This window comes from Acinonyx jubatus, chromosome B3, assembly GCF_027475565.1.
Source record: "Acinonyx jubatus isolate Ajub_Pintada_27869175 chromosome B3, VMU_Ajub_asm_v1.0, whole genome shotgun sequence".
Classification (NCBI taxonomy): Eukaryota; Metazoa; Chordata; class Mammalia; order Carnivora; family Felidae; genus Acinonyx; species Acinonyx jubatus.
The window spans coordinates 69230852-69242393 of record NC_069386.1 but is presented as its reverse complement, the minus strand read 5'-3'; positions in this window follow the sequence as shown (position 1 = coordinate 69242393).

Genomic DNA, 11542 nt, shown 5'->3' with positions numbered 1-11542 from the left:
ATGGTCAGAGAGGCATCCTCCTCTGGGGAAGTGGAAGCAGTTGCCAGAGGAGGCCTCCAGCCTTGGTGCTTCTCTCTGTTCTGGACCTCCTTCACATGCCACCATTGCCCTCCTCTAGGCAGAACCATGAGACTTCCCATGAAGGGCTTATCCAAAAGGGTATCCCCCAGGATCCCCAAGGAGATATCTTAAAAATCTCTTCAGGGGCTGGCTGGTGGCTGAAATGGCACTGGGACCTGTGTTGCATGGAGCAGTGGAGGAGTGTTGAGCTTCAGTGTCAGGTCCATCCACACAGGCTTCACTTTCCACCACTGTCTAAGCACCACTGTGTGGGTGAGAGAAATGGTTTAGTAGCTGTGAATGTGTATATTTAATTTCACTAAATAATGCCAGATTTCTCTGCAACTTGATTTACCCTGTTACTATACTGCACGAGAAGCCCTCTAAGTCCACGTTCTTGTCACCAATTTGCATCATCCAACATTCTATTTTTATATTAACTTGATGGTGTAAATTTGTATTTTACCTTTAATTTTTTCTCATACAAAATGACAGTGTTGTTTGTTGTATTAATTTCATAGGGCTACCATGCCAATTACCACAAACATTATGGTTTAAAACAACAGAAATTTATTCTTTCACATTTTTCAAGAAATGTTTCTTGGTTTGGGCTGCATAACTCTAATCTCTGTCTACCTGCATCTTTGTGTGGCTTTTTCTCTGTGTATCTGTATTTCCTTTTCTGTCTCTTATGGGCACTCTCACTGAATTTAGGGACCACCCTCATCCAGTCTGATCTCATGAAGATCCTTATCTTAATTTCATCTGCAAATACCCTCTTTACAAGTAAGGTCACATTCTGAAGTTCCAGGTGGACATTAATTTAGGAGGACATTATTCTACACACAATGAGGCTGGACACTTGGTTCCAGGGCCTGTTTTGAAACAGAGCTATCATTTTATTAATTGCACTATTAATTTAGCTCCATGTTCTGTTTTGTTCCCTACTTAATTATGGTTTATGAACCTCTTAACCTCATGCATGTTCAATCATTAAGTTTGCCTTTTTTTTATCCCTATTCTCTGTTTATTCACTGATTGTAGAAACCAAATGAGGACCAGTCAGTAACATTTGTCTTAACATATCTGATCATACCAGGTCCCAAATAGTGCCTCGTTGTCCAGAAGCATGCTTACTTCCAGATTCTTTCAAGCACCTCTCTCCCCAAGTTCCCTGTCCCCGTCAAGATTTCGAGAAAACTGTTACCCTTCTCCCATGTATAAAAGCTGTCCCTAGGCTCAACAGGGAAGGGCAGCTTTAAGAATAATCTCTTGCCTTTTCATTGGGCTGCCCTTCTGAAAATAAAGCTCTGTTTGCTTCAAAACCAGTATCTCAGACATTGGTTCACTGCTCATCAGGTACACAAACAAGTTTGGGTTTCTAACAAATTCAAGGAGCCAGCCAGGAGGCTCTTGCCTGAGGAAGGCCAGCCCTGGCCAGAAAGGTGATATCATGGGAATTTCCTGCAGCTGCCTGGATCACCACTGAATCCAGGAAAATTCCCCTGGCTGCCCTCCAGACCTGCACTGACCTCTTCTCAAGGCCAAGCCTCAGCTAAAGCAAAGACACCTTCAATGGGCTCTGGGTAACTTGGTTGTTGAAGGGTGGGTTTATGTGTGTGCAATCAGCAACTGCATTTCCTCTCATTTAGTTTTGGTTCTTTTTAGGAATATTTCCAAAGAATACCTTTCAAGAGAGGCCCTCACATTTTGCAACATGAAACATCCTTATAAACATCCTTAGTTTCTTTTGTTGATGGATCATTTGCTTTTGTTTTTCTCCCACAGAACTCGTATTAGTCCTGTCTTGTCTGTATTATCAGAAACACCAATTCAATCTTGAATATAGCACTTAGGGTTGCACTATGCAAAATTGGTTTTCTTTTACTTAAGCTTCTATAAACCAAAAGAAAATGGTATTCTTTTGCAATGCAGCTTGGCCACAATACAGGTGGAAATGTTCTTTTATATAAGTATAAATACTGCCCCTGAAACAATTCAAAGTCCTTTAACCTCTCTGGGAATGACTGATCTAAATCATTCCCCATTCTTGAGACTGAAGGGAAAAAAAGTGGGGAAGGAAGAAAAAAAAGACCTTTTAAAAGTACAAACAGCTAGTAAAACACCCTTGCTCAAAATCTAGTCCACAATTTCCATAAGATTATTTATAAAGGATAAATACAATCTTTATTGTAAAGTTTCTTGCTTGTGTCTGTCTTTTATGGCATTATCTCCCTCTGGATGCTATTAGTAAAACTATAAAAGAGCTCTGTTTAGTTGAAGATAAGAATGGGGCATCCTCACACCCAAAGATAGAAACTAATTCAAAGGTTTCTCAGGTTCAAAGGATCTGGGATAATGTCTGATAAATTAAAGTTTGGATTTGTTGGTTAAAATAGACATGCCTTTTGGAGTTATAGTTTTTATGAGAGCTCAAAGCCTGCTTGGAATTCTCTCTCATTTTCTGCCCCTCCCCTGCTCATGCTCTCTCTCTCTCAAAATACATGAACTTAAAAAAAAAAGAAATTCCTTATGAAAAGATGTAACAAAGCAGATTTAAAAGAACCTATATGGTCTATCACTATTCTTGCTGTGCTTATGTAAATAATTAAGCCAAGTTTGTTAAAACTGGACTCATTAGTTTTAAGCAAATAAGTCTTCATTTGGCTGCAAATTAGTCTTCAATAAAAAGAAGGGTAAATTTAGAGAGAAAAATTATATATCAATAACACACCTCTGTTAATGTTAAATTCTAATTATGATTCAGTGTTGTTGTATGTTTGCTGTTTGCCTATTCAACTGGGCTGGATCCTAGATTCTTCTGCTTTCTTCAAATATCTGTCTATGACTCTCCCAACTAAGGTTTCCTATTTTCACCCACTCTTTTAATTTGAAACAACTGAGAAATGAAGAATACCTTTTTCCCGAGGCCTATAAACTAAAGCTGGACAACTTGAAATAAGCTTCAGAGAAAATGCCACAATAGTCCATGCTGAGACAATCTTCATGCCTGTTGCTGTGTGGGCCACTCAGAAATCACCAGAAGCACTCAAACTGTAGGCCAGGAAAATCCGTCAGATAGACACTGCCTGCCCCCACTCCACTGAGGATGCTTCAAGCCCAACAGCTAGAAATCCTCCCACTGGTGGCACTCAGGAGTCAGACACTGGGTTTACATACTGCTGTAACCATTAGCATGTGTTTTTCTTTTGTTTCCATAAAAATGCCTTACTTGCAGCAGAAAAAAGCCAAGCAGTTTTAGATAAAGTACAGAAGTAGCCCATCATCTTCATCTACTAGATTCAAACAATCCTGCCAGTCCAGAAGCATCAGAGGCACCAGAGAAGGTGCTAATCTGCGACCCTGATCAAGATATAAATGCAGGAGGACATCACAGACTTCAAAATTACCCAGAAGGTATGCTAGTAGGATTAAAAAATAGGGGTACCCAAACATAAGAATCTAAATAAGGTTCAACAAGTTAATAATAGATGCCTCAAGAAGCCCCCTCATTTTTTCTTGAATGACTTTATCAAGCATATTGTCAGTATGCTGACATCTACCCTGAAGCACCTGAAAACTTAAAAGTGATACATATGACTTTTATTAGCCAAAGTGCCCCAGATAGTCAAAGGAAATACGAAAAACAGTGGTAGCTTTAGAGAGGGCTATTTGGGCATCGGTAGGGATTGCTTTTGAGGTTTCTAATAACTGGGATCAAGTCCAGAAAACAGAGAAGCAAACAAAGAGTAATGAGACAGCATGCTACTTTGCTAGCTGTGGCCACCTGAGGAAAGTCTCCCGAGAAACAGTCACGGTGAAAACCAAGGTCCAAGCCCTGTGCCCAGACACTGGAGAACATCTTCGAAGGCAGGTTTCCCTTTTCCACTCCCTTGGCTATTGCTCTTTGCCCCTCAGCAGCAGGAAGCAGCCAGAGCGGTCATTGTCCCTATTCTCCAAGATGGAAGAACTATAAAATAAGAGTGGGGATTTGAGGCAGGCGCTTGGTTCCTGGACCTGTTTTGAAGGCCTAAGGGGAACTATAGTTCTATTAGTTGCATTATTAACTTAGGTCCACGTTCTGTTTGTTCTCTACTTAATTATGGTTTTTGAACCTCTTAACCTCATGCATGATCAATCATTAAGTTTTCCCCTTTTACCACTACTCCCTGTTTACCAAGTGATTGTAGAAACCTAATTGGGGCCTCAACAGTAACATTTGTCTTGATGTATCTGATCATACCACGTCCCAAATAGCACCTCATTCTCCAGAAGAATGCTTTCCTCCAGATTCTTTCAAGCCCCTCCCTCCATACCCTTTAGCCACAAGAATGTTTCAAGAAACTCATTACCCTCCTCTCATGCATATAAACTGTCCCTAGGGTCAACGGGGCAAGGCAGCTTTGGGAATGATCTTCTGCCTTCTCTTTGGGCTGCCTTCTCATAACAAAGCTTTCCTTGCTTCAAAACGAGTGTCTCAGAATTTGGCTTACTGGACATTGGGTGCATGGACAAGTTTGACTTTCTAAGGGCAGAAATGTAAATCATTTCACTTTTTTCAATCAACACTAATAGTAAATTTTATCCTCTTTATTATATGTAGTCATTTTCAAAACTCAATACCTGTGAGCAATGGAGTCTTACAGTTGAAAGTTTCTACATTACTTTTCTTAGACTTGAGTGTATGAGAGCAGCAAATTAGCTGTTGTATTATTTGTTCATGGAGTTAGCTTCCCAGACCTCTGTTATATTTTAAACAACTTCTAGATTTGGGGAAGGAGGTAATTTACAAAAGTGTTTCCAGAAAATGATTAACACTATTAGAGGTATCAGAGAATTGTAAAGAGGTACACAGCTTCTAAAAACAGACTTGAGTCAGAATCTTTTCCTTTCCCTTCTAGCTGTGAAAATTTAGGTAACTTATAAAGCCTTCTATCCCAGTTCCCTCATATATAAAATGGGGATGAAAACAGCACCTAGTTCATAAGACTGATACTCAAAGACTTCACTCTACAGCCTAATCATTTACTGAATTTCTAATCAGATTCTCTTAAATTTTCAAATTCTCTTATTTTTAATTTCTTTAACATTTATTTATTTTTGAGAGACACAGACATAGACACAGTGCTAACAGGGGAGGGCAGAGAGAGAGAGAGAGAGAGAGAGAGAGAGAGAGAGAGACAGACAGACAGACAGAATCTAAAGCAGGCTCCAGGCTTTGAGCTGTCAGCACAGAGCCTGACGCGGGGCTCGAACTCACAAACTGCAAGACCGTGACCTGAGCTGAAGTCGGATGCTCAACTGACTGAACCACCAAGGCACCCCTCAAATTCTATATTTTAGATACAGACTGAAGAATTGCTTTTGTAGTCTCTCTTTAAATCTGAGTTAGTTCACATATAGTGTAATAATGGTTTCAAGAGAATGTAGTGATTCATCACTTACATATAATATCCAGTGCTCATGCCAACAAGTGCCTTCCTTAATGCCCTCCATCACCCATTTATCCAATCTCCTCACCCAACACCTCTCCAAAAACCCTCAGTCTGTTCTCTGTATTTAAGAGTCTCTTATGGTTTGCCTCCCTCACTGTTTTCATCTTATTTTTCCTTCCCTTTCCCTACGTTCTTCTGTTTTGTTAAATTCCACATATGAGTGCAATCATATGATATTTGTCTTTCTCTGACTGACTTATTTTGCTTAGCATAACACACTTTAGTTCCATCCACATTGTTGCAAATGGCAATATTTGATTCTTTTGATCATGAAGTAATATTCCATTGTATATATACCACATCTTTTTTTATATATTTTTTAAATGTTTACTTATTTTTGAGAGAGAGAGAGAGAGAAAGCACAAGCAGATAAGGGGCAGAGAGAGAGAGGGAGACACAGAATCCGAAGCAGACTCCAGGGTCCAAGCTGTCAGCACAGAGCCCGAAGTGGGGATCGAACTCACAAGCTGTGAGATCATGACCTGAGCTGCAGTCAGACGCTCTACTGACAGAGCCACTTAGGTGCCCCTATATACCACATCTTCCATATCCATTCATCAGTCGATGGACATTTGGGCTCTTTCCATAATTTGGCTGTTGATAGTGCTGCTATAAACACTGGGGTGTATGTGCTCCTTTCAATCAGCATTTTTGCAATGTTTGCATAAATACCTAGTAGTGCAATTGCTGGGTCATAGGGTAGCTCCATTTTTAATTTTTTTAAGGAAACTCCATCTTCCAGAGTGGCTGCACCAGTTTGCATTCCTACCAGCAGTGCAAAAGAGTTCCCCTTTTTCCACATCCTCACCAGCATCTGTTGTTTCCTGAGTTGTTAACTGTAGCCATTCTGACAGTTGTGAGATGGTATCTCATTGTGGTTTTGATTTGTATTTCCCGGGTGATGAGTGATGTTGAACATCCTTTCATGTATCAGCCATTTGGATGTCTTCTTTAGAAAAGTGTTTCTTCATGTCTTTTGCCCATTTCTTCACAGAATTATTTTTTCTGGGTGTTGAGTTTGATAAGTTCTTTAAGATTATGGATACTAACTTTTCCAATATGTCTCCCATTCTGTCGGTTGTCTTTTAATTTTGATGATTGTTTCCTTCATTGTGCAAAGCTTTTTATAATGATGAGGTCCCAATAGTTCATTTTTGGTTTTGTTTTCCTTGCCTCAGGAGACATGTCTAATAAGAAGTTGCTGTGGCTGAGGTCAAAGAGGTTGTTGCCTGTTCTCTCCTCTAGGATTTTGATGGTTCCTTGTCTCACATTTAGGTCTTTCACTTATTTTGAAATTATTTTTGTGTATGGTATAAAATAGTGGTCCAGTTGCATTTTTCATGTTGCTGTCCGGTTTTCCCAACACCATTTGCTGAGTGTCACTGTCTTTTTTTCCATTGGATATTCTTTCTGCTTTGTCGAAGATTAGTTGGCCATACATTTGTGGGTCCATTTCTTGGTTCTCTATTCTGTTCCACTGATCTATGTGTCTGTTTTGTGGCAGCACCATACTATCCTGATGATTATGCTTTGTAATACAGCTTGAAGCCCGGAATTGTGATATCTCTGGCTTTGGTTTTCTTGTTCAATAATACTTTCATTATTTAGGGTATATTCTGTTGCCATACAAATTTTAGAATTGTTTACTGTGGCTCTGTGAAGAATGCTGGTGTTATTTTGATAAGGATTGCATTGAATGCATAGATTTCCTTGGGTAGTATCAACATTTTAACAATATTTGTTCTTCCTATCCAGGAGCATAGGATGTTTTTCCATTTTTTTGTGTGTCTTCTTCAATTCCATTCATAAGCTTTCTGTAGTTTCCAGCATACAGATATTTTACCTCTTTGTTTAGGTTTATTTATCTTATGGTTTTCAGTGCAATTGTCAATGGGACTATTTTCTTAATTCTCTTTCTGATGCTTCATTATTGGTATATAGAAATGCAACCAATTTCTGTACGTTGATTTTGTATCCTGCGACTTTGCTGAAGTCATGTATCAGTTCCAGCAGTTTTTTGGTGCAATCTTTCACTTTTTCCATGTAGTGTATCATGTTGTCTGTGAAGAGTGAAACTTTGACTTCTTCCTTGCCGATGTGGATACATTTTCTTTTCTTTCTTTCTTTTTCTTTTTTTTTTTTTTTGTCTGACTGCTGAAGGTAAGACTTCAACACTATGTTGAACAACAGTGGTGAAAGTGGCTGATCTCTCTTTAGTAGCCTCAAACAAGTCCTACTTTCCATAGAGACATCAACCTATCTGACCAATTATGCTCAAAGTAAAATCATTTGTGAGAGCAACTCTGAGCAAAGGGTTCCAATCTTGCAAATTGAAATGATGATTGGTAGTATATATTTTTAGTTCCTCCTGAAATTTGGAACCATCCATACTCTTAGGGAAGTTAAAGATTTAGCTTTATAAATCTATGGTAAGCAATAGATTTAAAGATCATGAACAATGATTTTGACATATAGATAATTTCTTGGTACTAGTCTGCCTTGCCATTTTCAGAATTCTCTAATTCCTCATAGTGACTTAATGTGTTGTGATATCTCCTGGAATTCTGGACTTAGCTGAAGGGTAGTAGCAGATAGGAAGCCCTTAAAGTAACATTACAATCTGTCTGTGAAAATGGCTATTTTTGGTAATGATGAGATGGTAATCAGCCTGACTGCCTCTTTGAAAGTTATAGGCTGCATATAGATTGCCTACTGGGGGACTGGAAAGACTCCAGACCAAACTTATAAATCCTCCTTTCCAATTCTTGGTTTTTGTTAAAGCTAAGAGGAAAAGACAGGTGGAGCCACTAGGTGGCAGGCAAGCTTCTTGTAAACTTTATTGATCAGCGTTGTTTAATCCCCTACTTTAGATTCATTTCCTTAAATTTCTTCTACAACTAAAAAATATTTACCTCTACCCATTCGAAATGTTGACAAGAGCTCCACTGAAATCAGTAAATTTTTCCATGTCAAATAAGCCAAGTTCAATTGGTAGTCTTTATTATCCCAAATATGAGTCATTTATATAAAAATATGCAACATATTCACAATATTGTGTAAGACACTAAAATTCATAATTCTCCTCACTAGAGTAGAGATGTATCAGAAATTTTATGGCATCTATATATTTTGTTCTGGCATTCAGGAAAAATTTCAGAAAAAGTATTAAGTCCTAGACATGTCATAAGCTAAAATATGAAATAAGATGTTGAAAAAATAGGAAAACATAAGATTATCATGGTTGAAACATTTCATACTAAGCCCAAGAAAATCGACTCAAGTTTCAATGATTTAGTGTTCAGGTTAGTGGCTAATTTCAAGTAAACATACATACAATTATAACTTTCCTTCATTACAGAAATAGCAAGAAAAAATACAATTAAAAATGACCTCATAAAATATAAATAAAAGGAAATAATTCATAAATTTAATAGTTTCAGTATATAATAAGGAAAGCTATATAATGTTACTGGGGGACACAAATGAAGGTCTTAATAGGTGCAGAAATAAACTCTGTTCTAGGATTAAAAAGACCAATATTGCCAAAAAAAAAAAAAAAAAAAAAACAAGAATCCAGGGCCAGATGGTTTCCCAGGGGAATTCTACCAAACATTTAAGGAAGAGTTAACACCTATTCTCTTGAAACTGTTCCAAAAAAATAGAAATGGAAGGAAAACCTGCAAACTCTTTCTATGAAGCCAACATTACCTTGATTCCAAAACCAGACAGAGACCCCACTAAAAAGGAGAACTATAGACCAATTTCCCTGATGAACATGGATGCAAAAATCCTCAACAAGATATTAGCCAACCAGATCCAACAATACATTAAAAAATTATTCACCATGACCAAGTGGGATTTATACCTGGGATGCAGGGCTTGTTCAATATCTGCAAAGCAATTAATGTGATTCATCACATCAATAAAAGAAAGGGCAAGAACCATATGATCCTCTCAATAGATGCAGAGAAAGCATTTGACAAAATACAGCGTCCTCTCTTGATAAAAACCCTCAAGAAAGCAGGGATAGAAGGAGCATACCTCAAGATCATAAAAGCCATATATGAACGACCCAACACTAATGTCATCCTTAATGGGGAAAAACTGAGAGTTTTCTCCCTAAGGTCAGGAACAAGACAGGGATGTCCACTCTTGCCACTGTTACTCAACATAGTGTTGGAAGTCTTAGCCTCTGCAATCAGACAACACAAAGAAATAAAAGGCATCCAAATCTGCCAGGAGGAGGTCAAACTTTCACTCTTCACAGATGACATGACACTCTATATGGAAAACCCAAAAGATTCCACCAAAAAACTGCTAGAACTGATGTATGAATTCAGCAAAGTTGCAGGATATAAAATCAATGCATAGAAATCGGTTGCATTCCTATACACCAACAATGAAGCGACAGAAAGAGAAATCAAGGAATCGATCCCATTTAAAATTCCACCAAACACCATAAAATACCTAGGAATAAATCTAACCAAAGAGGTGAAAAATCTATACACTGAAAACTACAGAAAGCTATGAAAGAAATTGAAGAAGACACAAAAAAATGGAAAAAGATTCCATGCTCCTGGATAGGAAGAACAAATATTGTTAAAATGTAGATACTATCCAAAGCAATCTACATATTCAATGCAATCCCTATCAAAATAACACCAGAATTCTTCACAGAGCTAGAACAAATAATCCTAAAATTTGTATGGAAACAGAAAAGACCCCTAATAAACAAAGCGATCTTGAAAAAGAAAACCAAAGCAGGAGGCATCACAATCCCAGACTTCAAGCTATACTACAAAGCTGCTATCATCAAGACAGTATGGTACTGGCACAAAAACAGACACTCAGATCAATGGAACAGAATAGAAAACCCAGAAATGGACCCACAAATGTATGGCCAACTAATCTTTGACAAAGCAGGAAAGAATATCCAATGGAATAAACACAGTCTCTGCAGCAAGTGGTGCTGGGAAAACTGGATAGTGACATGCAGAAGAATGAACCTGGACCACTTTCTTACACCATACACAAAAATAAACTCAAAATGGATGAAAGACCTCAATGTAAGACAGGAAGCCATCGAAATCCTTGAGGAGAAAGCAGGCAAAAATCTCTTTGATCTTGGCCACAGCAACTTCTTACTCAACACGTCTCTGGAGTCAAGGGAAACAAAAGCAAAAATGAACAACTGGGACCTCATCAAAATAAAAAGCTTCTGCAGAGCGAAGGAAACAATCAGCAAAACTAAAAGGCAACCGACAGAATGGGAGAAGATATTTGCAAATCACATATCAGATAAAGGGTTAGTATCCAAAATCTACAAAGAACTTATCAAACTCAACACCCGAAAAACAAATAAACCAGTGAAGAAATAGGCAAAAGACATGAATAGACACTTCTCCAAAGAAGACATCCAGATGGCCAACTGACACATGAAAAAATGCTCCACATCACTCACCATCTGGGAAATACAAATCAAAACCACAATGAGATACCACCTTACACCTGTCAGAATGGCTAACATTAACAACTCAGGCAACAACAGATGTTGGCAAGGATGCGGAGAAAGAGGATCTGTTTTGCATTGTTGGTGGGAATGCAAGCTGCTGCAGCCACTCTGGAAAACAGTATGGAGGTTCCTCAAAAAACTAAAAATAGAACTACCCTATGACCCAGAAATTGCACTACTAGGCATTTATCCAAGGGATACAGGTGTGCTGTTTCGAAGGGACACAGGCACCTCCATGTTTATAGCAGCACTATCAACATCCAAAGTATGGAAAGAGCCCAAATGTCCATCCATGGATGAATGGATAAAGAAAATGTGGTGTGTGTGTGTGTGTGTGTGTATGTATGTATATATATATACATACATACACACACACACACATACATACACAATGGAGTATTACTTGGCAATCAAAAAGAATGAAATCTTGACATTTGCAACTACATGGATGGAAATGGAGGGTATTATGCTAAGT